Source organism: Nicotiana tabacum, chromosome 7 (genome assembly GCF_000715075.1).
Source record: "Nicotiana tabacum cultivar K326 chromosome 7, ASM71507v2, whole genome shotgun sequence".
Taxonomy (NCBI): Eukaryota; Viridiplantae; Streptophyta; class Magnoliopsida; order Solanales; family Solanaceae; genus Nicotiana; species Nicotiana tabacum.
Window position 1 is genome coordinate 140,497,610 of NC_134086.1, and position 6,000 is coordinate 140,503,609.

The window sequence follows — 6,000 nt, forward strand, 5'->3', positions numbered from 1 at the left end:
TAGCTCCATTCAAAACATAACGAACCCAAATCCGCACTCATCCTGAGTGACCTTATTTTACGAGACCACGCTGGCTCAAAACCCACAAACCATCTCATACCCTCCTTACGTGCATATTTGCGTCTTCAACTGGTACACCCATTATGATAATTTCTTCAGGCATCCGAAGTCATTTTCCTTCATTCCTCCAAATGCTACACTACAAGCCAAAGATAACATAGAACTCTCCAAGCACCTTCTTCATAATCCGCTGTAAAAGCTCGATACTCAACCATACTATGGACTCAAAATCACTAGGCGCCACACTTTAACCTTTGGATCCACTAGAACTGTTATTGAGAGTCACCCATTCTGACTTAGTCCTTAATAATAATCAACTTCAAGGCTCTTCTAGCATATGAACACTCTCGATAAAGTACCTGACTGAATGATTTCCTTTGTAAATTACCTTCGTACGAAACATAAATCCTGAATCTTCCCAAAGCCTAAACATGAGTCAATAAGGCCAATTATAGCACATATTTATCAAATCCTTTGCTCAAGTTACCACTTAAGTTCTCTTCCCTTAGACGTAATAATCCACCAAGATTATTTCTTCACCGTCGACCTGATCTTGCACAACCAACTCGCCAAACTCCTCGAAATCCTTCTGTTTGACCTTTCATGAACATCCTGAATCACTAACCACATTCACATATTCGACCTCTTACTGGATAGCCAGTAGAATTATTCATATCAAGCAATCTCTTTTCTGTCGCATCTGGTCGCCCGTCGTATAATAGCTGATATTCCAAGTTAAGCCCGTAGACCTAATCACTGTCCACCATAAATCCCAAATCACTCTAAACTCTTCTCATGGCGTGTAGTCATCCTACTACAGAACCCATGTGCTACTCTGGTCAATCTCCCACTTTGGTCAAACTCACTCCTTTAAGCAACCATTCGACTCCCGTTCCTCACTTTTGACCTTATAGAAAATTTAACCACCGCAAGTCACCCTCCCACATGTACTTCCTCATCTTTCGCTGCCCAGTTGTTGCCTTAAGGGAAAATCTATTTCTGTAGCACTTGAAACAATAGATCACTACAACTTTAAACCCCTTCAAAGGTCATCTTTTCCGAGTCATCAATACCAAGAACACCGATTCACTCCTAAGCTATCACACATCACGATCTCTGATAGCCGCTTCTCTAGCACTATTCACAATACCCTACCCTAATAGCGAATTGAAGAAAATCATAACACCGGCGAACTTAATGTATTCAACAGGGACAATGACATCACATCACAGATGAAAATTTCACCGCGCTCGAAAATACCAAGTCTGGTTACTCCATCAAACCAAACTTGAACATTTATAGCCCGATTGCCTCTCCTCCGCCAGGAAATAGAATTCTGAATCTCTGAATCTTGCATTGAGTAAACATCCTTCCAAGTCATTTACTGCTTCAACGCATAGACAAACACTCTACCATTACATCAATACTGTGCGATAACAAGGTACGAATTGTCATAACAATTAATGCCAAATCTCAAAACCTTAGGTAATACTGGTACTAAGCTGAAACGATAGAACGACCTTCTGCAAGGCGACGACAATAGCCCAATCAAATATGGAGGGAGAAACATCATGCACCACATCTGTTGTACTATTACAATTCGTCAATTCCCGATTTATAACAGGCGCTTCACGTCGCATAAGATTGAATAGGAAGGAAACAAAGGCATAAGCCTCAAAGGGATCAAATCACACGATGAGGAATCAAGAAGGGAAGTGCTCCTAACAGCCCCATAGCCTCTCGAAGATAAGTATAGATATCTCTGTACTGATCCGCAAGACTCTACTAGACTTGCTCATAACTCGTGAGACCTACGTGAACCTGGTACTTTGATACCATGTTGTCGTGACCCAAATTCCATTAGAGGCCGTAATGGCACCAGACACCACTGTCAGGTAAGCTAACACTAAATAATCAATTTAGTTCTCGATTTAGTATTTTTGAAATCATGATTTTTCTTCAATTTAATAGTAAAAGATGAACTTTACAGAATAAAGAATAATGTTTTAACAATTTCAATACTGAATAACCCATAATCATCCCAAAACATGGTGTCACAAGTGCATGAGCGTTTACTAAGGAATAAAATAAAATACAATAACTGTCCGGAATACAATTTGGACAGAAAGAAAATACAATACTCTGAAGTTGACTCTAGTGGCTGCGGGTCATCTCGAGAGATGCAGCTCACCTAAGCTTCCGTATCAACTATGCCGTTGCACCCACTAGGCCACTAGACATGCATGTGCCTGTGCAATAAAAATGCATAGCAAGTGTAGTATGAGTACGAAAATAGCGCATACCCAGTAAGTATCTAGTCTAACCTCAAAGAAGTAGTGACGAGAGGTCGACTTCGACACTTACTAGTGGTCCAACAATATCGGGTATAGTAAAGAAGTGAATAAATATGAAATAGAGTAAATATATTAAATAAACATGTATAAGATACATAGTACAATTCCCCTCTTTACAATTTCACTCAAGCTCTCAACTAGCAAGTTTCCTCCGTAACCGAAGCATATACATATAGATATAATGGATATCATCGAGAGGTTGTCATAATTCAAATCAGGGAAAAACCCTCAGTTACATTGGTTTCTAGCCAAATGTTATGCACGATTCTATGAGAAATAATATATATATATATATATATATATATTAGAAAGTACCGAGGCGTACGACCTGATCCAACATAAAAGTAAACTGGGCACTGCCATAGGGTCGAATGACGCAAATCATAGATGCATTTATTAACCTACTGAGATGATCGGCCTACTCCCATGAGAGTAGTAGAAGGAGATACTATCACGATCCTAAACCCCGACCTGGTCGTGATGGTATCTATCGTGAAACAAGGTCATCCGACACAAATTTCCAATCCATTTAAACAGTTATAATAATTCAATTTAAGTCATTAATAAGTGATAAATCCTAAAATAGAGTGAAACAGAACAAATGCGGAAATAAACACATCCCGACATCGGGGTGTCACCAGTCATGATCATCTAAAACACCCGTCTAAGAGTATAGTCTACACAGTCTAGTACAAGGAAAAATAGGAAGGAGAAACATTGGGTTACGAACACCGAGCAGCTACCTAGTGAACTCCGAACAGCCTGCTAGAAGCAATCAACTCTCGCTAGCAGGACCCGAAGCTCCTAAATCTGCACACAGGGTACAGAGAGTAATGTGAGTACGCCAACTCAGTGAGTAATAAAAGTAAAGGTAACTGAGCAATAAGAAAACATGTAAAACACAACAAAATGCTATAAAGAGGCAGTATAAAACTAGAACAATGCAATAAAATAGTAAAAGCTCGTAGAAACACCTTAGTTCAGTAAAAACCTCTTTAAAACACCTTTTAGCAGTTCAAACGAATGAATGAAAATAGGGAGAAAGGATAGAAACATAAATCAACCAAAATACCAACAAAACCAGCCCCTCGAGCTATATCACATCTCACACTGGGTCCCCGCCTTCGCTAGGGGTGTACAGAGTCCGGGAGGGGCCCCTTACGGCCCAAGCGCAATAACAAGCCATCTAGTGGCATAATCAAATAAGATCTCGGCCTCATATAAAGCCACCTTGTGGCGTACAACTCAGGCCCTCGGCCTGATAATCATAAATCAGCACAATACTACTGCGGCGCGCAGCCTGATCCATAATAGCCTCACAACACAGGCCCTCAACCCTACTCAGTTAGAAATCTCTAAAAGTCACTCGGGCACAGTAAAATATGATGTTCAGCTCAAAATATCATTTAAGATGTCAAAATAGAGTAAACATGGCTGAGTTATGAAAATAGTGGAATGTAGCATGACTGAGTACAAATATAAAGTCAAAACAATAACGAATAGTAGTAAAAATCTCCTATGGGTCCAAAACAGTTGGCACGAGGCCCAAATATGGCATTCAACCCAAAACATGATGATGACAAACAGTTTTCAGTCAATTACGCAGTTAAACAGTCATACATGATGGACTAAGTCACTATCCCCTACGGTGCACGACCCCACGCTTGTCATTTAGCGTGTGCGTCACCTCAAAGTAGCACAACAATGTGAAATCCAGAGTTTCAAACCCTCGGGACAACATTTACAATCATTACTCACTTTTATCCGGTCCAAACTCTAGCCCGCGATGCCTTTGCCTTGGTAGTGAAAAAGCAACAACATAGATATGTTTACGAAGCCAAGAGCCACTCATCTGAGCCAGCGGATTCGAATTCTGCTATGCCGATGCGCAAAGCAAGCACGCAATCGGCCTCCAGATGATCCAAATCTAACCAAAATTAGTACATAACCATCAAAATATGCTAAGGAAATAAATCCCACTCGAAAGTAATCAAATTACAACACAATTCCCGAAATTGACCAAACCCGGCCCCTGGGCCCACATCTCAGAATTCGATAAAAATTGCATCAATAGACTCCTTGTCTTCCCACGAGTTCATACATATCAAATACATCAAAATCCGACCACAAATGACCCCTTAAATCCCTAGATTTAGGTCTCTAATTTCCAAGCCCTAACTTCCAATTTTGAGGCTTAAATTCCACAAATTCCATGATTAATTAGGTAGAAATCACATTAGGATTGAATATTAAGTCCATAAATCTTACCTCCAAGTGTTTCCCCTTGATTCCCTCTTCAATCTTCCTCAAAAAGCTCTAAAATCGCCCAACAATGGCGAAACTTAGGATAAAAATCGCGGATATGGCCTTTTAAATCATTTTGCCCAGCTATTCAAAATCCTTCTTCGTGAGCGCGGTCAATGCCTCGCGTTCGCGAAGCACAAACTTAAGTTGACCATCTTTTCCTTCATCGCAAACGCGACCCCATGCACGCGAACACGAAACCGTTGATTCACAACTCATTGCGAATGCGGCTACCCACTCGCGAACGCAAAGAATAAACTGACTTGGACCCAGCTGCTGCTCGCCTTTCCTCTATGCGAACGCGACTAACCCCTCGCGAATGCGATAACCATTGAGCACAACCCTTCATGATCCCAGGACCACTTTCGCGAACGTGAAGGCCAACTTCACAGCCTACCATCCTAACCCTTCGTGAACACGGGACATGCATCGCGAATGTGAAGGTCAAAAACCTGCAACACCAACAACAGTTTCTTTGCAATTTATTCCAAGGTGAAATGGTCTGTTTAACCACCCGAAACTCACCTGAGGCCCTTGAGACCTCAACCAAACATGCCAACATATCCCATAACATCATTCAAACTTGTTCCAACCTTTGGAACGCTTAAAACAACATCAAAACACCAAATTTGCATCAGATTCAAGCCTAAGAATTCCAAAAACTTCCAAATTCCGCTTTCGATCAAAACGTCTATCAAACCTCGTCCGAATGACTTAAAATTTTGCACACACGTCACAAATGACACAACGGACCTACTCTAACTTCCTGAATTCCATTCCGACCCCGATTTCAAAATCTCACCTATCAACCAGAAAACGCCAAAATTTCAATTTCGCCAATTCAAACCTAAATCAACTCCGGACCTCCAAAATACATTCCGATCACTCTTCTAAGTCCCAAATCACCTCACGAAGCTATCCGAACTATTGAAACTCACATTCGAGCCCTTTATCACATATGTCAACATCCGGTTGACTTTTCCAACTTAAGCTCACTCAAAAGAGACTAAGTGTCTCAAACCTTACCAAAACCTCTCCGAACCCGAACCAACCAACACAATAACCCATAATACAACTGAACAAGGCAATAAGAAGCAAAAATAGGGGAAACGGAGCGGTAACTCATGAAACGACCGGCCGAGTCATTATATTCTCCCCCTCTTAAACAAACGTTCGTCCTCGAACAAGTCAAGAAACATACTTGAATCCTAAAATAGGTGAGGATATCTGCTACGCATCTCCCGCTCGGTCTCCTAGGTAGCCTCCTCTACGGGTCGACCTC